Here is a 21,777-nt window from a genome sequence, read left to right on the forward strand (position 1 = left end):
CGATGTGCTATATTGTAATTCATTAAATTATCTTCTAGCACATGCATAGCTATCATGATGCTAATGGGTATTCATATTTAAATCATGAACGAAAGTTATACATATATACACCAATTTTTCATATCAAAAAGCTTGGAACTGAAAGAACTATAGAGCAAAACACAGTATTTGAACACATTTTTATGGTGTTGTGATTTCTAGATTATCTCTGTATTTGTTAAGCCTATCTGTTGTGTCAGTTATCAATTCATTGCCTTTCATTTCCAAATGTACCTCCAATATGGTAAACAACAGAATTGGCTTAAGCATTTCTCTTTTTAAATGCACACTGTTAAGTTTCTCAGTAGAGGGCAGCAGGGGAGATTTTGCAGGAGGTAGAGACTTCCTCCAATTCACAGCACTATCCAGGAGGATAGGCAGTGTGGGTATAAGGACATCTGGTAAGGAACTACTACTTAGCAGTCACAAGCCTAGGATGAAGGTCCTTTGACCTTTCAGCCTCATCCTGGCAATGATATTTCTACAGACAGCCTGGACTCCTCTGACAAGCCTAGTACAGCCTGCATAAAGCTACTTGTGTCCAGAAGGTCACACACCAAGTCAGTCCTTCAAAGAGTAAGTTCTAACAACCTTTCACCCCTACTGGCACCTGGATTCCCACTGCAGATCCAGCAACCATTTTCTTGTCACATGTCATTTTCTTATCTTTGTCTATACCTCCGGAGGTGGCTGTTGTTTGCACAGCAGTTCTGGCCTGGCCATTCCAGTGGTCAGCTCTGCTCTCTAGGAGCCAAACTACATTTTCTCCAGTATTTGAACACATTTTTACAGTGTTGTGATTTATGGATTATCTCTGTATCTGTTAATACCCTTTTCAAGTTTACCCTTTCTTAGGTACTCTTTCTCTGCTTTACCACACAGAATTTCTTTATATCTTATAGTTATGTTTGTCAGAGTCAGTAATTCTTTGTATTAAACTGTTCTGCTTTAACCTACTACATGTTTTTTTTTGTTTGTTTGTTTGTTTTGTTTTGTTTTGTTTTTGTCTCCTGATTGGGCTCAGAGTGCTACTTTGGCTTTCTACAATTAGAAGTGAAACTTGTTCAAGAGATCATTTTATTACAATAAGGGCTACTACTTATTGTGAACTATCTATGTGCCAGGCTCTTCACAATTATGATCTCACTTCATCCTCATGGAAATCTTATGAAGTGCGTACTTCATTCTACAAATGAAGTATATAGGGATCCCTGGGTGGCACAGTGGTTTGGTGCCTGCATTTGGCCCAGGGCGCGATCCTGGAGACCCGGGATCGAATCCCACATCAGGCTCCCAGTGCATGGAGCCTGCTTCTCCCTCTGCCTATGTCTCTGCCTCTCTCTCTCTCTCTCTCTCTGTGACTATCATAAATAAATAAAAATTAAAAAAACAAACAAATGAAGTATATACAAGGCTTATAATTAAAGCAATTTACTCAAGGTCATGACTGACTCAAGACTTAAAACGAGTCCTCTCTCAATACTATCATTGTGCTTATCACTACTATCTTAACTCCTAAACACCATAAAAGTCAACTAAAATGTCCACGAATATCTTATTTTTTTCTGAATGATTGATAACATAGGATCTTATGGGTTTATTATCCAGATAGAACGTAAAATACATATTTGGATATCATAGCTTTCCAGGTTATGCTTGAAGCCATGAATATAAATAGAATCACCCAAGGAGAATGGAGAAAAAAAAAAGAAAAAAAAAAAGTTAACAGGCTTGGAGAAGACCTGGGAAAACACTGACATTTAAAGAACAGAGGAGGGATCCCTGGGTGGCGCAGTGGTTTGGCGCCTGCCTTTGGCCCAGGGCGCGATCCTGGAGACGCGGGATCGAGTCCCACGTCGGGCTCCCGGTGCATGGAGCCTGCTTCTCTCTCTGCCTGTGTCTCTGCCTCTCTCTCTCTCTCTGTGACTATCATAAATAAATAAAAATTAAAAAATAAAAATAAAAAAATAAAATGTTTAAAAAAAAAAAAATAAAGAACAGAGGAGCTCTCGGCATTCCGCACGAGGTTGGAGCACACGCAGGCTGCTTTCTTCTCCGCTGTTTAAGCTCTCAGCCTCGCAGCCCTTCTATTGCCAGGATGTCACTTTCTAACAGGCTGACTCTGAACAAGCTCGACGTGAAGGGCAAGTGGGTCGTCATGAGAGTGGACTTCAACCTATGTAGAGCCTATGTTCCTATGAAGAACCACCAGATAACAACCAACCAGAGAATCAAGGCTGCCATCCCAAGTATCAAATTCTGCTTGGACAATGGAGCCAAGTCAGTTCTTATGAGCCATCTGGGCCGGCCTGATGGTGTCCCCATGCCAGACAAGTATTCTTTGGGGCCAGCTGCTATAGAACTTAAGTCTGTGCTGGGCACTTATTCTTAAAGGACTGTGTGGGCCAAGAAGTGGAGAAAGCTTGTGCTGACCCAGCTGCTGGGTCTGTCATCCTGCTGGAGAACCTTTGCTTTCATGTGGAGGAAGAAGGGAAGGGAAAAGATGCTTCTGGGAATAAGATTAAAGCTGAGTCAGTCAAAATAGAAGCCTTCCAAGCTTCACTTTCCAAGCTAGGAGATGTCTATGTCAATGATGCTTTTGGCACTGCTCACTGAGCCCCCAGCTCCATGGTGGGAGTCAGTCTGCCACAGAAGGCCGGAGGTTTCTTGATGAAGAAGGAGCTGAAATAGGCCTTGGAATGCCCAGAGCGACCCATCCTGGCCATCCTGGGTGGAGCTAAAGTTGCAGACAAGATCCAGCTGATCAGTAATATGCTGGACAAAGTCAATGAGATGATTATTGGTGGTGGAATGGCTTTTACCTTCCTGAAGGTGCTCAACAACATGGAGATTGGGACTCCTCTGTTTGATGAAGAGGGAGCCAAGATCGTCAAAGACCTGATGTCCAAAGCTGAGAAGAATGGTGTGAAAATTACCTTGCCAGTTGACTTCGTCACTGCTGAAAAGTTTGATGAGCATGCCAACACTGGCCAAGCCACTGTGGCCTCTGGCATACCTGCTGGCTGGATGGGCTTGGACCATGGTCCTGAGAGCAGCAAGAAATATGCTGAGGCAGTTGCTCAGGCTAAGCAGACCATGGGGAATGGACCTGTGGGCATATTTGAATGGGAAGCTTTTGCCCGAGGAACCAAAGCCCTCATGGATGAGGTGGTGAAAGCCACCGCCAGGGGCTGCATCACCATCATAGGTGGTGGAGACACTGCCACTTGCTGTGCCAAATGGAACACAGAGGATAAAGTCAGCCATGTGAGCACTGGGGGTGGTGCGAGTTTAGAGCTTTTGGAAGGTCCAGTCCTTCCTGGGGTGGATGCTCTTAGCAGTGTTTAGTACTTTCCTGCCTTTTGGTTCCTGTGCACAGCCCCTAAGTCAACCTAGCACTTGCTGCATCTCTCCTTGGCATTAGCTAAAATCTTCCCTCATGTCAAAATTCAGCTAGTGGCCAAGAGATGCAGTACCAGGAACCCTTAAAGAGGCGCACAGCATCTCAGCTCCTCTTTACTGCACCCTGGATTTGCCTACATTCTTCAGGATCCCATTTGAATTTCTTAGTGACTAAACCATTGTGCATTCTAGAGTGCATATATTTATATTTTGCTTGCTAGAAGAAAATGAGCTGTGTTGGCTTCTCTTTTTGAAGTAGCTTATTCTGACTACAGCTGTGTCATTGTTTCACTACTCAGCATGGAAATAAGATGAAATTCCAATTGTAGGCAGGTAGGGAGACAAAGTTGGTGATCTATTAAATCAATAAAAGTATCCACTGAAACAGAGAAAAAAATAAAGAACAGAGGAAAAGAAACAGTAGAAAAAAAGCAAGAAAGTATAGTGTACTGGAAGCTAAGAGATTTTCAGAAACGAAACATCACAAAGAAAACAAGAAGGACGATGAAAAATGTGTGTTTTGGCTTTAGCAACATAGAGGTCAATGGTTGGAAGAGTGAAATTGGTGGGCCTAAATTCCATATTATACTGAGATGAATGCACAAAAGGTAAAGAAGTATAAACTTTGAGTAAAACAACTCTTTAAGATACTTGACAATGGAAAGAAGAGGACTTCTGTGAAGATATGTAGGGCCAAGGTGGTATTTTGGGTTATTTCCCATAAGATGAGAGAGACTTGAAAATGTTGAAGTTGCAACATTCTGAGAACTTAATGTTTAAGATATAGAAGGGAAATGAATGATAAAATCCTCAAGGAGGCAGGAAGTATAGAGAGCATATAAGGTGGGTGAATTAAAATAATTCTTAGTTTTAAAGATTTTTACATCAACTTTGACATTCACTGATTTTGACACTAATCTTACCTGAATCATACACATAGAGAAAGGGGGGATGGGGAGGAGAAGAGATAGCTTGTTTTCAACAAATAGAGTTAGCATCATCAGCCTTGCATGGTTTTCCTTAATTTTATTTTATTTTATTTTTTTAAAATTTTATTTATTTATTTATTTATGATAGTCAGAGAGAGAGAGGCAGAGACACAGGCAGAGGGAGAAGCAGGCTCCATGCACCGGGAGCCCAACGTGGGACTCGATCCCGGGTCTCCAGGATCGCGCCCTGGGCCAAAGGCAGGCACCAAACCGCTGCGCCACCCAGGGATCCCGGTTTTCCTTAATTTTAAAGTTCTAGTAGAAAGCTCCATTTGTCTGGGAGCTATAAAGTCATCTTTGGAATTTCAGATTCCTACTCTGTGTCATATTCTCCAGTCCTCTAGGGAGAAGAAGCTGCTGAATTCATAGACATGTTTAGACTAGCAAGGCCTACTGCAGAGAAAGAAGGATGTACATATTTCAGAACACAAAAGGATTGAAGTAGACTATAAGTCCCTTAAAGGGAAGAACTATGTGAAATCACTCTGTTGTCCATTAACTAACCTAATCTTTCACTTTGGGCAGGTACATAATTAGGATACTTACATAACCATACTCATCCTTACCTAGTATATTGGGAGGTTTGGCTTCCGTAACATCCTTTATAGAAAAGCTGTGTCTATCTAAACTGATTTCTTCCGATTTTAAACTAAGCAAAGTAAAATATTAAGCCCTCTCTTGCTGTGGTGTATTCCAAGTGTCCCTATATTTCGCATTGACAGTCTTTATTCTCAATCAACTCCTTCGGACCCCCTGTAGTTTTCTAATTTGACCTTTCCATATAATTCAAATGCTAGGACCTAGCCCACACTGAAGTAACTCTCCAACACAATTTTGGCAAAATTAAACTAGGCTCTGGCTTTTGGAAAAATAAGTAATACGGTAATACATGTTAGCTCTTTATTTTCTTCTAATTTTTGACATTCAAGTGATGCCATAGTGCTTTATCGTTAGCTACATCAGCAGTTAGCTTTGCCAAGTGAGGTTGCTAGCTCTTCTAAATGCAAATTAAAAGAGAAAAGAAAAGAAAGGAGCAAAGCATTAGCAGGCAGCAAAGAGATATGGTACATGGCCAACAAGGTAATAGCCTTATGGTGAGCCACTGCTCCAGAGAGGGAGGGTTATCTTGTCAATGGTATTAAACTTAAGACCCTGTTTCACTTGCACTGATGTCTGTCAAGGGAAGGGACCGGGATGCAGGAAGAGATTAAGAACTTCTCCCTAAATCAGTAATCAGTATCCTTCTAACAACCACAGAAAGGGTCTTAACATCTGTGAGAGTAGTCACTGTCCAGGCTGTGAGGAAACACGGGGAGAGGTGTGTAATGTTCATTGCTTCTAACTGTGAACACTTAACACTTGCGGCAACCAGAAAGAATCTGCAGTGCCCTCTTCATTCACAAAGGACACTATGACTATCTATTATTGAATAGTGGGTATTAGAAGAGCATCTCATCATTTTTAGAGTTTTATTTCACGTTCATAAAAACATTTCCATTTTTCTCTTCCTGAAGAGAGCCTCTTGGACTGAAACTGCCAGTGACTTTCCACATCCCTCATCCTGTTTCATTACAGAAACGCTCATAAAGACACAATTTTCTCCTATCAATAAATATGTTTGATGTTCCATAGAAGTTCTATGTAATACATGCAGAACAATGGAGTCAGACTCTAGGATTAATGATTGTCAAAGCAACTTGAAGCGACGAGCCTGCCTCTGGATGCTCAGCGGTGGATGTGATGCGGGTGTTCAGTGGGAAACCAGAATGAGCAATAAAGCCCACGAGTAATAATCATAAATCCCAAAGAGGCATCACCCTTTCTTAAGACATGTTTAAACTCCTTGAGAACGAAGACTGTAAGGTGCAATCTGCTTTTAGAGGCATTATATTGTTCTAATACATTTAGTTTAAGTTGGAAGTGGAGCATGCCTGGACTGAGGAGCTTTTCCATGCAGTGGACTCAGCTGCAGCTCCACGCGGACTGCCAGGACAGGATGCGATGCTGATGGTGTTCTGAGCAGACTCCCAACATTTTCCTAACTTGAATTTGTTTTATTTTTACATCATATTCCTGTTAAAGGCTCCTAAAATCTCCTAGCCATCAAGTGTCTCAAAATACAGACTCTACATGGAAAGTATTTGGAGACACCGAATAATTTAGTGTGCCTTACGTATAGGATAAGGGACAAAAGGACTGATGTTTCTCAAAACAGACCATTAGGTTGGCTGTATTCAATTCTGATTCTATATATTTAGGACTCACTGAATTCATAGTTCACGGTACTTGCTGCCAAGATAAATAGTTTTTTTTTCTGCTTTTTGTATTTTCTCACATGAAGACACACTCACCAAGAAATCAAGTAGCAATTGAAGAACTAGACACACTGTGTGGGAAACGTCATGTTGGATATATAGTCTAGATGACCCCTTGATTAATACATAGAGGATTCACCTTTTTTCTTTCACTTCTCATTATTTTGAATCACATATCGCACAAACCAAATAATACTACATCTCAAAGGGAAAAATGTACGAAAGTATTTGTCAACCAAAACTCCTAGTAATTCATCACAGAATTTTCAATGTGCTGCTTTCCATGAACCTCATGCAAGTTCATGAATATTATTGAAGTCCACTGTCATGTAAAGTTTGGATCTTGCAGGAATCTAGGAAAAAAGTTCATACACTCTTTTCTGAATATTGGTAAAAATATATGTATAGTGCTCAAATAACAAGGATACAGTGAAGCAATTTTTAAGGATTATCCTACCACAGTATTATTTTACATACTTAGTAAAGAGATAAACTCTGTTCAGGAATCTCAAGACAGGGGTTTTTATTACTTCCAGAAGTTCAAGTAATTATTTAATAGCTACTATAGTTTGTAAAACATTTTAAAGTTCAGGTTGCACATCATTAGCACAGAGCCTCAGTCCTGCAGATTTCAAGCCTCAGAAACAGGCAACATATACTTCGTTTGATGGAAATTCAGACAGAGATATCTAATTCGCTACCCTGCGGAGTAAGGAAGATAAGCTGAGGCATCTGGTCAACACACTCAATGGGGATGGGGAGACCTTGCCATCTCTATAAAGGGGGTAGAGATTTATAAATCTTATTATTTCCATATATATGGCCTTTCACAACTTACCAGCTTATTTTCACATAGCTCATTTAATATAACAGTTATATAAAAGGTAAGACATTATTTTTTTCTATTTTTATTGTTGTAACTTCTCTGCACACTCATCACCTTAATAACACCTAAATATTACCTTGAGATGACATTTTTTGTTTCTCAAAACCTTCACTAGATCTCATGCTCTTTGGAAGCATAGAGTATGCATAAAGTGCCTTTTCTAGTTATAGTGTCCATACATGTATTGTATCTATGCACACACACAAACAATACTATAAAGTTCAGTACATGATAGCCACTCATTGAGGGCTGAAAAATGAATCACTGAGTGAATAAAGGAACACCTCACATTGTTTCATTTCTCCTTAGCCCTTTTGATTATCCATTCAATTAATTTATTACTAAGTACCTAGCACCGTGCCACCCTGTAGGATATTAACGATACAGTAATCAATTAAAGGTTATTCCACAGTGTGGTCCAATGATCTGCCTGCTGCCATCTGGATGCTTGTTAAAAACTCAAATTCCTGGGCCCAATCCCAGACTTACTGAATTAGAATCTCATGGATACTGAAGTCAGAAAAGCATTGCACAATAAGTTGACAATCTTGCAAAAACAGGTCGATGGATTTTTAAAAAAATCATATTAAAAAAACATCCTTTCTTTTAATCTTTCTACAGTATTTTCTCTATGCAATTTCTCTTAGTTATAGATTGGGTAAGACTAAAATTCAGGACAAATGGAAAACTAAGAACAACATGTAAATGAAAATTCTAAACCAAGGTAAATGGTGAACTAGTTTTTTGGGTCTAGGACTTCATAAAAAAACAGTCTTTCTGGGAACCCATCCTTGTGAAAAGCATTAATCATTAGAGAAAATCAGACAGGAATCTACAAATGACCTGGAGTCATAAATCAAGGAACAATTTTTGTCCTCATTTAGCCATGGTTATGTAGAATATGAAAATATGTATTCCCAGTAGTGGAAAAACCAAGTCCCAGTCAATTAAATTATAGACTGCCACTGGCTTACTTACATTCATGCTTAAAAATGATGTATTATTTTCCTTTCCCATTTCTATTACTTGATATTCTTGCAACTCGTTTAATTATTATAACTGTTTTGTGACACAGAGTTCAGTTTACAAAGACCTAATCCAGAGGTAAAGAGCCCAGTTTGCTTGCTCTCTCCCTGCTGTCTCAGTGAGACTGAGTCAGGGCTACACTTGGGGCCTTCCTGCAGTCTCAGATATCAGAACTCTGATCATGTTGTTTTAGGGTCAGTTGCTACAGATAAACTGGATGGATCGGGGTGGTGGTGGTGGAGTAGGGATTTTAAAGCTGGGAGGAGTGGATATTTATCCCAGCTCTGTTGGTAATTAGCAGAGTGGCCTTATTTACTTATTCTTTGCTTTTCTCTAAAATTTAGTCATGCAGTATTAAAGAATCATTGCAAGGAAGAAAAATAAACACTTGCCTATTTCCTGCTGATTAATGGAGCCAAGATATAAGCGTTATTGTTAAATGACTATTAAATGCAGGGTGGTGATGTTTAGGCCTAGAAAAGTAAATCAAATTATTTGAAGTCACCCAGTTAATAGAGTGCAGTGTGTCTTGACTTGCATTTACTCAATTCTCGTCAGTATACTTTCCACTCTCAAACATTTCCTAAGCTTGTAGATGAATTACAGTGGTTTATAAACAGGACGGGGGTAATTGCCAAGAATATGGAAGTGGACAGGGAAGAAGGAGCACATGCTGTAGTTAATAGATCTCAGGCAGAACAAGAACAAGTGGCACCGGCTGGCCAGTGTCCAGGTTCTGCTGAAATGTGAACGCACAGGATTCTCTGAAGCCTGAAGGAGCCTGTCAGACTGGCCAGAAGTAGGCGGTGGCACTGCAGCAGGAATGGCTGTCAGACCTTCAGCCAATTTTTTTACCTTAGCAGCTCTGGCTCCCTGGTTAGTCTCCATTACAATATTAATCTCTGAGTTAGTAGAGAGATTTTCTGACCAAATACTCTTTTAAAAGAAAACCTGTTTTCAAATCAAGAGAAATGTTAAACTGGTTAGAGTTCAAAGTCTGAGGTAGTCACCATTCCACATGACCACAAGAAATGTCTTAGTTTTGTATGCCTGGCATGGGCCACAATAACTAAGAGAGGCAAAGAACTCACAAGGCCATCTGGGGAAGTTTCTTCAAAGGCAATGGCAGGATAGGTTCTATTTGAAGAAAGATCAGAGCAAAGAACAGTTAATTGTAGTTAGAACAGAGTCAAGTATATCATGTTGCTGGCTTGATTAGAGAGCCAGGACTGTGATGGACAGTGATGAAGAGATTTTTCTCTAAACCACGGGTCAAGAACCTTTTTCTGTAAAGGGCTAGACAATATTTTCAGTTTTGAAGAGCGTAAGATTTTGTCACAAGTACTCAGTTTGTCACTGTAGCACAAAAGCAGCCATAAATGACTGGCAAATGAATCAGTAAGGCTAGGGTCCAATAGGATTTTGTTTGCCAAACGTGAAGAAAGCTAGATTAGGTCTACGAGCTATAGTTTATCAACCTCTGCTCTGGAATAAAAACGTTTAAATTGAAAAAGAAACACTTGTGTTGTTTCTAGTGTCCCTACCCCACAGCCAGTGGGGAGACCTGAATTTTTCTTGAACCAAAACCTCTTCCATATAACACAGAACATACCTTCATAGGTTATGAAGGTACAGTGCAGGTTATGGAGGATGTTATCACTAAGGGTAGGGGAGACTCTGTACTAATGTTACAACTTCTGTGTGAATGTAAAAAAAAAAATAAGAAGTTTAATAAATAAAGAGGTTGGCGTTATTGCTGAAATAAATCACTAATTCCTTTTGACTGATTTATTCAGCGGAAAACACAAGGTCATAGACCAAAGGCAGTAACTACAGAGGCCCTGAACCCACGTTAGGGCACAGAGCAGAGACTTGTCATAATTCACGAGAAGGTGTAATTGGACTCCAGAGCCTGGATTTCTTCCAGTTCCTCTCCTGTCTCCTGGCCTTTGCACCTGCTTCCCTCTGCTAGAAACACTCTTTCCCCTACATCTTTACCCAGTTAATGCCTACAGGCACTTCAAATGGAAGCTTAACTGCCATGTATTCCAGGACACTTTCTCTGACCACCCAGAGTAAATTAAACACCACCCACCTAGTTTGGAATATTCATCATATATTATCCCAATTACTAGTTACCTGTTTTCCCTGCTACGATGTGAGGTTCATGAAGAGAAGGATTTGTTCTATACTTTCAGATATGTTTTCCAGGCAAACAGGCAAAGAATGAAAGATAATCATAATACCCATTTTATGTGAGGATGTGGTTAAATAGGCACTTTCATATACCAAGAGATGAGGAGATTCTCATGTATTTCCTTGATATTCTCTCTCTCCCTCTCCTTCTGGCTGGAAAGGAGTACTGGTCGTGAAGAGTCTCAGATTTTACATTCTTCCCCAGCTTCCCTATCCCTTAGCATAACATCCAAGCTTTGAACATGACAGTTAAGACCAATGTATCGGGATCCCTGGGTGGCGCAGCAGTTTGGCGCCTGCCTTTAGCCCAGGGCGCGATCCTGGAGACCCGGGATCGAATCCCACGTCGGGCTCCCGGTGCATGGAGCCTGCTTCTCCCTCTGCCTCTGTCTCTGCCTCTCTCTCTCTCTCTCTCTCTCTCTCTCTCTCTCTGTGTGACTATCATAAATAAATAAAAATTAAAAAAAAAAAAAAGACCAATGTATCCCCAACATCTAAGGTTAGTGCCTGGCACTTGCTAGGTGCTCATTAAATATTTGTTGGAAGAATGAATGGATGGATAAATGCTTGCCAAGAGGGCTCATACTACAAAACATTTACACCAAGTTGATCTGAGCTAGAAAAAAAAAATGTAAGAAAGTATCATTATAAATTTCCAAAATGCTGTGGACTCACTATCTTCCCTTCTCACCTCTTCTCCAGAATGGCAGCGATCCCTGTCCCACTTACCAAATGAGAGGAGAGACACAGAGAAGCTAAATGACTCCTCTAGGGCCATGGTTAGTAAGAAGACAGTAGGCTTAATTCATGGGAGAAGAAAGATGCCTAAGATTGCAGGATCCTACACCCCACTCCTAATCTGGAGATCCGGCGTTGCCAGTAAGCACCTGAATTGTCCCAAGGTCCTAAACTAGGCTAATTCGGAGACGAACATCCAGATGGCCTTCATGTAATTTCTTCCAAGTCAAGTGCATATCAAGGGGGAGAAACGAAAGGTGCTTTGTGCAACAGGGCGCAATTTCCAAGAAGGCCAGCAGGTGGCGGCAGAGCACACCCAGGCGTCTGGTCTTTCTGGCTCACCTGCTGTTTTCCACCAGGTAATGCACAATTTTGTCCAGCACCTTCTCAAACAAGGCAGTGCGGATCCACAGGTGCTTGATGGCTAGTGGGGACAGGTTGGGCAGCTTCGGCAGCTTCCGCACATTCTCCTGGAGGCCCTGGATCTGATTTCACCTTCAAGACCAGTAAAGAAGAAGGATGAATATTCACAAAAGAGGAAATCCAACAGGACCAATATGCAAACAGCAACCTCTCAAGGAAATGAAGGGAATGGCAACCAAAACAACAAAAGAGCCCTTATTGCTCCTGGCAAGTGGGCAAAGAGTTGGAGGAATCATAATACCCAACAAGCATGAAGATGCAGGGAAATACACTTTCATACACTGTTGATGGGTAAGCCGGATTCTCATAGTGATTCCCTTCCCTTCCCTTCCTTTCCCTTTCCCTTCCCTTCCCTTCCCAGCCCAGGACTTCAGTCACACAGAGGCACCTTGGAGAGCTGTGGGCCCAGCATCTCAAAATTCATGAGAGCCTCACATGGGAAAACCCTTCCCTACCCTACCCTACCCTACCCTTCCCTCCCCCTCCCTTCCCTTCCCCTCCCCCTCCCTTCCCTTCCCCTCCCCCTCCCTTCCCTTCCCTTCTCTCTCTCTTCTCTTCTCTTCTCTTCTCTTCTCTTCTCTTCTCTTCTCTTCTCTCTCTCTCTCTCTCTCTTCCCTCCCCCTCTCTCCCCTCTCCCTGTCATGGATAAGTGGTTGCATGAATGAAGGAATGGCTCTCCCTTACCAACTGGCATGGTGATAACCACAGGGAAGTAAGTAAATAAGTGATCTAAAAGAAAAATTGGGTGAGGGTTGGAATTTATCCTTAACTGGGGCAAAGCCTGAGATGACAAGAAACTAGCCACAGAAAATGAAGTATGGGAACCGGGTGGTGGGTAGAACATGTGCAAAGGCCCTGGGGTAGGAAACAATCTGGCAGGTTTGGGGAGCAGAAAGGAAACCGGAGAGAGGAACTGGCAGGAGGCATGGGTTCTTGCAGAGCTCAGGGAGGAACGTGGAGTCAGGGGGACTGTCCTCTGCAGGGCGTGCCCTGCCCATACCCCATGCTCCATACTCACGTGCTCTCAATCAGCTGCTCCAGGTCCTGCACCTTGTGGCTCAGCTCCTCGGCCGGCGGGAAGTTCTTGCCCACTTTCATGAAGAGAGCTGCAATCTCGTTGTAGCACAGAAAGCCAGCCGCCCGCCGCCGCAGCCCATGCAGGACGCAGTGCAGGACGCAGGCCTCCACAGCCGCTGTAGGGACATGACAGTCAGTAGGCCCTGCCCTGCCCACACTCCCATGCACCCAGCCCAGGACTTCAGTCACACAGAGGCGCCTTGGAGAGCTGCGGGCCCAGCATCTCAGAATTCATGAGAGCCTCACATGGGAAAACCGCATATGCCTCTCTCCCTTCCACTCCCTCGAAAGGGAGCAAGACAGCTGAGGAGTTAACCTATGCTCGCTGCCCAAGGTCAGACTATCTGCCCACATCCTTTCCCAGACACTAAGAAGTCGTGTGACCTCCAGCAACTACTTCCCCTCCTTGTGTCTCAGTTTCTTCATCTGAGAAGTGGGGAGAGCATGAACGTGCATCTTAAAAGGTTGCTGTTAGAATGAGGTGGAAAAAATGCATGGAAAGCACTTCACACAGAGCCCAGTACACAGTAAGTGCTTTAGGAACATTAGCTATTGCTCCTGCCAGGGAGAGAGGAGGGACCAGACCACAGGACTGTTGAGCTTTGTCTGGGCTCAAGATAAAAGTGACATAAACGTCACTACTGTGATTCCAGTAACAGCTAGCATTACAGATCTCATTCTCCCTCTGCCACAGCCAAGGAAGAAAGGACAACCATCCCCATTTTTCAGATGTGAAAACTGAGGCTCTAAGAAGCAAACGGAATTGCCCAGGGCCACCTGGAAAAAAGTGACCAAGTTGGGATTCAAAACTGGGCCTGAGGGGGATCCCTGGGTGGCTCAGTGGTTTCGCGCCTGCCTTTGGCCCAGGGCACGATCCTGGAGTCCTGAGGTCAAGTCCCGCATCGGGCTCCCGGCATAGAGCCTGCTTCTCCCTCTGCCTGTGTCTCTGCCTCTCTCTCTCTCTCTATGTCTATCATAAACAAATAAAAATAAATCTTTAAAAAAAAAAAACCAGACCTGAGCCCATGGTGTGCTCACAACACCTGTGTCTCCATGAAGGATTTGAAGAGAGGCTTCACTCATCATTTCCCGTGTCTATGTCTGCCCTGGGTGGTAGTCTGGGCTCTACCTCTAACTTGCTGTGTGACCTCAAGCAAATCACTTTCCATTTCTGGGACTTAGTGTTCCCTGCTGGGAGACAGTCCCTGTGGAGGCCACTCTGATGACCCCAATCTTATTTCTGGTACTTTCAGCAGGCCTCTATTAGTGTTTTCCTACCTTCTATCTCACACAGTGAGACCAGTGTGTAGTTTTAGCTTACTCAATCCTGGTGGAAAAAGCCCACGAAGTGAGTGTGCTAGTCGCCGTCACTCCAAAGAAGGAGAACGCCAACAGTCCAAGGGTTAAGAGCCCGGCCAAGGTCATGTTGTGTGCAAGGACAAATACTGAGAAGTTCTGGTTTAATTTCTTGTCTTGGGTTGTTGTTGTTGTTGTTAGCAATTACTTGGCTTTTATTTTTTTAATTAATTTTTTAAAATAGGCTCCACATCCACCATGGAGCTTGAGCTCATAACCCTGAGATCAAGAGTTGTGTGCTCTACCAACTGTGCCAGCCAGGTGCCCCAGTAATTGCTTGGCTTTGAATGAATGTCCACTTATTGCCTAATTTGCTTATGGGCTTAAAATAGTCTGGATAAGCATCTATTAAACACCTTCATTTTTGCTTACACACACAACACTTTTCATCCATTTATACTTCAAGAAGTTAAGTAACTATCCAGGTATTGGCAGCTTGGTTGACTCTTTCTGACAATGAATCCTAAGGAACGGTGGATCAGAGACCCCTCAGGGAGACCCTGTAGGCCTTACTCAGTGCCATCACATTTCTTCCCTCATCCCAAACTGTGGCTGGAGTTAGAGGATTATTGTGATTTTTATCACTTTCTATTCCTCTAAGTCTTTAATGGGTAGGTATCGTAGCACATTTTGAAATGGGCATGCCGATTATTTTCTTTGCAAATAAAGATGTCCGGGAGAAAAAAATATAGGTAAATACATTCCCATATTTACATTTGTGTGTATGTGTCCTTTCATATACATACATGTTCATGTAATTATGTGCATACAGACTCCTCTATATATACATAAATATGCAAGTATATAAATATACATATATATGTAGCTTAAACAGATCTCACTTCAAAAAACATAAAATTTTGCCAAGGTCACCCAACACACAAGTGGCAGAGAAGGGATGTGAACCCAGGTCGGCCTGGCTGCAAAGGGCCCAAACTGACGTCAGCAGGCTCCCAGGTCATGACGTGTGTTCCCACAGGTGGTACGCCCAGCCATCTGGATGAAGCCGAGGGCCCAGTCAGGTCTCCTCGCTCGGGCCTCTCTATGAGACCAAGGCCACGAGAGGGGGATTACAGCACGTCCTTCACCCCAACACATGCCAGTCATGAAATAATAAAGGTTTTTAGGGAGAAAGAAACTCCCCCACTTATACGTACACACTGATACGTAGAAACAGAATCCTGACTCCGGGGACACGCAAAACCTGCGTCTGTAGCCTGTAACCGAGGTGGAAGTATAGTAAGAACCTGGCAGCATGGTTATTTCTGGAGCCTTGCAAGCAAAGCTGATTCAAGGAGAGACGTCTGAGTCATGCTCTGAGCCCTGGGCCTGCCTCCGGTGCTGAGCCAGCTGGACATGATCCCTCAGGATGGTGTGATGGTTCCTCACTCCCTGAATTTTTAAAGCCCATCCATCCCCTCCCATTATTTAGCAACAGCCATAGGCAGGGCGGGGGAAGGGGCACGGAGCCATTCCTCAGATGGAGCCATTCCTCAGATGCGAGACCCACATCACTAGGGGTGTGGGTTGGTGGCTGTGAACTGAGAGGGGAAAGCAGGCCCTCCGGCATCAACAGTGATTAACCCTTCGTAGGTTGCACGGGGGCCATTCTTAATGTCTTCTGGAGACATTGTTGTATTTCCAAATTCCCTAATGGGGCCCCTTGGAAATCTGAAAATAACGTTGGAGTTACAAAGCAAAAAAGCAGTTAAGAACCCTTGCTTGCACAAAGATGCCACTCCCCCAGGTCAGCCCACAGAGAAAGAAGCCACTTTCAAGGCCACAGGCCACGGGCTCACCACAGAAGGAGATGATGTGGCTGCTGTCCTCGTGGACAAACTTCCGTGTGACGGCCTCCTCCATGATCTGCTTCACCTGGAAGGCAGAGGCAGCTGGACGGGAGACCCAAATGCGACCCGGGTGTGGTCACCCCAAAGGGCTGTGTCGCTCCTCCTGGGCTTCTCAGGCCGTCCACAGTGTTTTGATAACTGCTTTCCTTTCATACCCTCCTCACCCCGTCTTCTGTTAAGTCTGAGGCCTGTGGCCTAGAAGAGCTCCACACTTCACATTCTCCTGAAGCATTTTTTCGGGTGCTTGCTCTGCACTTTTCAGATGTCACACGAAATGTCATCTCCCTCCTTGACCCCATTATCTGAGACAGCCCTCCCCGTGACTCCATCCATTCCTCGTTACAGTTCCTTCAGGGTACTTACACTATTCCTGTCCTGTTTCTTTGCGTACCGTCTCCCTCCTCTGGGATATAAATGCTCTGAGGGCAGGGCCTCATCTGCCTCAGAGCCTGCAAACTGTGGCCTCCCTGATGTTAGGGGCTGAACTGTATCCCTGCCCCCCACTCATACGCTGAAACCTTAACCCCGAGTACCTTAGGATGTCATCTATTTGTCGACAAGGTCTTCAAGAGCTAATTATGTTAAAATGAGGTCATTAGGGTGGGCGCTCACCTGGTACGACTGGTGTCCTTATAAAAGGAAGTCTGAGCACAGAGCACTACAGAGGGAAGAGTCCGCCATCCTGGGAGAAGAGGGCCATGTACGAGAACACCCAGAACAGAGCTTTCCCTCACAGACGTCGGAAGGAGTCAATTCTGCCAACACCATGATACTGGACTTCCAGCCTCCAGAAGTGTGAGAACGTAAATATCTGGCATTCAGGTCCCCCCGGGTGTGGTAGCTTGTCATGGCAGCCGGGGCAGACGGACACACCCACCGTCAGCATCCTCACCATCACGCTCCACGTCCTCATCCCCCCAGCGGAGCACTTCTCTGCCAGAGGAGGAATAAGTGAACGAGTGAATGAGTTCTAGGCTTACCTGTATTAACTCACTGTACCCTCTCCTCAGCCCTGTGCGGGGTGGGCCTATTTTTATGAGAATGAAGATCAGAGAGCCTAAGCAGCCAGCCCAAGGTCACACAGTGTACAGGAGGCAGGAGCAGAAACCCAGGCTCTTGATGCTACTCTAGAAGCTTCAGCCAATGGCTTGTCTCTGAAAATAATAATGCTGCTCTAGCTTACACACACTTGCACAGCACTGTGGTAAGCACACATGGTATTATGGAGTCACATGCTGAAGCCCTATTCTCCCCCTCCTGGTGTGATGGTATTTGGAGGTGGGGCCTGGGGGGGGGGGGGGTAATCAGGGTTACACAAAGTCCTGAAGGCAAGGGCCTCAGGATGGGCCTAGTGTCCTTAAAAGAAGAGGAAGAAATCAGAGCAAAGTGAGACGGTGGTTGCCTGCAAGCCAGGAAGAGAACCCTCACCGGGAGCTGAATCTGCTAGCACCTTGACCTCGGACTTCTCAGCTGGCAAACTGCAAGAAATAAAGGTCTGTTTAGGCCACTCTATCTGTGGTGTTCTGCTACGCCAGTCTGAGCAGAGGCACGCAGCAAGCCCCACATAATCCCCACAGCATGGTTCCCAGGTGGCCCCTACCACCCACTTCATTCACAAGAAAATTATGAAATGCAGAGGTATCGGTTACTACCTAGCCAAGGTCAGAACATCCAAGGTCATCCTGCTGAGGTTTCTACGCTGGGCAATCTGACTCCAAGGGGAGCCTCTGCCCACTCCACTCCACTCCAGAAACAGGGGTCAGATGCACTTACTGGGGTCACCGCCCTCCGTGACACAACAGAGGAAACAACCCCTTCCTCTTACTCTCCCTCTCTCCAGAAGGCCGGGAGGACCCCCTAACCACTGTCTGTGGTTCATAGCAACACTGGTGCTCTTATTTCCCAGCTCAGCTCAAGCCGGGGTGGAGTCTGGGGGCTTCGGCCTCTCTCTGCTACATGATGGCCTGGCCCAGCAAAACTAAGATTCAGAAGTCCGCTGTTGGCAAAAACCATGGGCAGAGTTCTTGGGAGGGGGGGGTTCCTGTGTGCTTGAGGGAGAGCAAAAGGGCTTTCCAGGTTGGGGCACGGAGTCCAGGGAAGGCTACTGGCCCCTCCTTGGCCCCTTGGACAAGAGCTGATCACATGGTAGGTATCACAGTGTGCCCCACAGAACCCTTCAGGACTGGAGGCTGCTTAGGGGGGTGCTGGAGAACCCTTAGAGGGGTTGCCAGTCCCTTAGAGGACAGGGGACTACTTCAGCCACAGGGAGAGCCTGCCCCAAGGTCTCACTGCTTCCCAGGGTGGCCCTCACCCAGAGACTGGAGCAGGCGGGCCCTGAAGATTTGGCATCCTCGCCCCAGCTTGGGACAGCTTTGAAGGGCCACAAAGCTCCCTGGGAACTCGCCGTGGCGCTTCCATGAAAGCCCCGTGGCCCATCTTCTCCTTTGGCCCTCTCCTGCTTGCTTCACTCTGCTCCCCGGGTGTCAATCCCAAAGGCATACCCAAATAAGCCTGCATGCTGACCTCCATCTCCACAATGGCCTCCACTCAGGTACCGCCAAGCCAAAGCATGCACACATGTGAGCAACAGTCAACAGGGAGACGTCGTCGTAAACAGTTCAAATGCTCATGAATGCAGTTCGGCAGGAGGCCCTGGCACTGAGGGCACAGAGCAGCAGGGATGGAGTCAAACAGTCCTGCCCAGGACGACCTTTCACTCCAATGAGCCAAAAGGTAGGACAAGCTAAGACAGGCACAGGGCAAATGTGACATTGCCCAGCAGGGCCAGCAGCACCAGCACCAGGTGGGACCTGGTAGAGACACAAATGCTTGGCCTCCGACCCATGGAATCAGCAACTCCAGGATGTTTATCAAGCTCTCCAAGGAAATCGCACGCAAGCTCAGATGGCAGCAGGAGGTGCGAGAGGATAGAAAACAGGAAGCTGTCCCAAAATCCTTAGGAAGAGATTCAGCAGTCACGGCTCCTGTCTGGGACCTTCCCCACACAGCCAGCCCCTTCTGGCCACCTCTCCTGGGCCCCATGTCAGACCAGGGGAGGTAACAGTTGCGGCTTCCTCACTATTACCACCACAGGGTGCTGCATCCTTGGCGCACCCCACCCTGCCTTGGTCAGTAGTGCCTTTATTAAATTCACCTTACTGTACTCCCTTTGGGGGAATCCTCTGTTTCCTATCGTTACCCAGACTGGACACACGCGCTGTCTCAAGTCCAAACTCTGCAGAGTGGAGAAGGTTGTCTGTTTATCGCTGTGGACTCTGAAACTCAGGAAGGGCAATCCCCAGGGAAGGCTGGCTCCAGGACTCTTGTCCTGGGGATGGATCTGGGGTGGGGTGGGTGGTGGAGGTGCAAATGCAGCACCCGTGGGTAGTGGGTAGTGCTCAGCCTGGGGAGGGGCCCTGACAAGTGAGGTGCCCCCCACTTCTGCTGGCTCCCAGCTGTGGGCTAGAACCCGTCTCCAGAAGTTAGTAACAGGCTGCCAGCCTGAGGCCAGAAGAGGAAATTAAAAAGGCAGCGGGGTGGGGCGGAAGTCTCCCTGGGAAGGACCCTGAGAGCCTCCCAGGAGAGAGCAAGGGCTGCAGGAAGAGGCTGTGACCCACACCCTCGAGGGCGGGCCCTATCCCCAGGGAACTGGCCAGACCTGTGGGGGTGAGGGAGAGGGCCACAGAAGGCCTCTGAAATTCAGTTCAACCACCTTTCCCTTCTCAGGCGCCAGGCATGAGCTTGGACTCAGTCGGCTGTGAAAGCTGACAGATGTGAGGGACCTCGGGGTGGTCTGGGCATGGTGGCAGTGGCAGGTGGCCTCCCGGCCCCTCCCCAGCCTCTGTGATTTCTCTAATCTTCAGCCCTGGGATCATGTGTGATTCAGGCAGCACAGAGGCAGTGGCTGTGGTAGCTGGGACTCGAGGCCCACAGACCTCCATCTGCATCCCGGCTCAACCCCTCGTGTCCAGGGCGACGGTTAAATGGGCTGCTGTTTGCAAAAGGGCAGGCCTGGCTAGGACATAGTAGAAGTTTCATGATGCTAAAGCTTGCTGCCATTTTTTATTTTTTGAGCACTCACTGTGTTCCTGGAACTGTATATAGCGTGACAACCCAAATGAAGTGGATTACTGAATTATTCCCTTTTCCCAGATGGGGAAACTGAGGCAGGGAGCTGTTCGATAACCACCCCAGGTCATGCAGAGGAGGCACGATCAGACCCAGGGCCTTTATTCTAACAAATACTTTGTCTCATAGCAGAAGTTGGAGGCCATTTTGAACAAAATGCTTTTGTTATTGCCCAGCTTAGAGTGAGAGAGTATGTTTACTGAGCACCTACTATGTGCCGGGGTCTCTGTACAGAATACCTTGTTTAATCCTCACAGGAACATCATCATCCCCATTTTAAAGCTGCATAAACTGAGGTTCACAAGAGTTTATGCAATTTGCCCTAAGGTTACAAAACCAGGAAAGGGCATGGTCAGGACCTCTTGAACTTAGGTCTCACAGTCAGCAATGCCTCCAGCCCTGCCCAGAAAGGGGTCAGGCCCTCTAAAATCCCAAAGTGCTGAGAAACCTATGAGAAAGGGATTCCTAGGTCTCGCCCAACATGGAGACCAAAGAAGCACTAACTGCAAGTCAGGAGTCCTGAGTCACCCGGACCGGACTCTGCCACCCATGTCCTGTGGGGGCCTCTTCAGGGCAGGGAGACCTCAAAGGTCACAGTGGTCAGGAAGCTTTCATCCCTGTCTAGCACCCATTCTAAGGAGTCCTCCAACATCTGCTTGCATTCCCCCAGTGATGGGGAGCTCACTTCCTTCAGAACCAGCTTGTTAGCTCTAACGACAGGATGTTAGGAGGCAGTGGAGAGGCTAGGAGCCAGAATGTGGAGTCACTGACCTGACATCGAATCCTTGACCACTCATGATGCTGGACAAGCTTCCTCACTTGTCAAATAGGGTGGATGATCATAGTGTCCCTGCCTCATTGGGTAACGGGAGCCTTGCAAGAGCCCTGTGGAGACAGTGCCTGGCACATGGTAGGGATTCTACAAACAGGAGCCAGTCTTAGAGGATAGGGACTGCCTAGTTCAGGGCCGGCCCACAGTAGATATTCATGAGTGTGAGCTATGGGGCCCTTCAGCTCGATGCACTTACCCCAGCTTCCCATCCAGGGGCTATTTAGGACCTCACTGGCCTCTGGGGCAGTGGCCTGGCCCCACCCCTGCTCGTGGGATCTCAGACCATCAACCCCTGTCAGCCCCACCCTGCAAATTCAGGAACCAGCCCCGCCCTCCCACCCTCCACCTGCAAATATTTCAATAGCACACAGGAGAAGTAATCAATCTCAGGAGGAAGGCAGGCAGGGAAACCGAGGCCAATCCGAAAAGCAGGAAGACGGGACTCGTGGGGGCTCCCCGGCCTGCCGTGCCTTCTCCCCACCCCATTCCTGCCACCTGCCCACTGATACCCAGATAGCCT

The 21,777-nt window shown here is 45.9% G+C and overlaps 1 protein-coding gene, 1 long non-coding RNA gene and 1 pseudogene across 2 annotated transcripts in view; 1 reads left to right on the forward strand and 2 right to left on the reverse strand.

Moving 5' to 3' along the window:
• The window catches only part of LOC140594319 (piwi-like protein 1), a 127,253-nt gene that overhangs the window by 88,409 nt on the left and 17,067 nt on the right, over positions 1 to 21,777 (reverse strand). The window lies entirely within an intron of this gene.
• LOC140594272 (phosphoglycerate kinase 1-like) lies at positions 2,138 to 3,816 on the forward strand (annotated as a pseudogene).
• On the reverse strand, positions 13,182 to 21,540 carry LOC140594282 (uncharacterized). The gene is made up of 4 exons (XR_011995031.1): positions 21,197 to 21,540; positions 16,910 to 17,230; positions 16,247 to 16,322; positions 13,182 to 13,207 (listed from the first exon to the last, which is right to left on the reverse strand). It is a non-coding gene; the product is annotated as an uncharacterized lncRNA (long non-coding RNA).

Source organism: Vulpes vulpes, chromosome 10, assembly GCF_048418805.1.
Source record: "Vulpes vulpes isolate BD-2025 chromosome 10, VulVul3, whole genome shotgun sequence".
NCBI classification, from domain to species: domain Eukaryota; kingdom Metazoa; phylum Chordata; class Mammalia; order Carnivora; family Canidae; genus Vulpes; species Vulpes vulpes.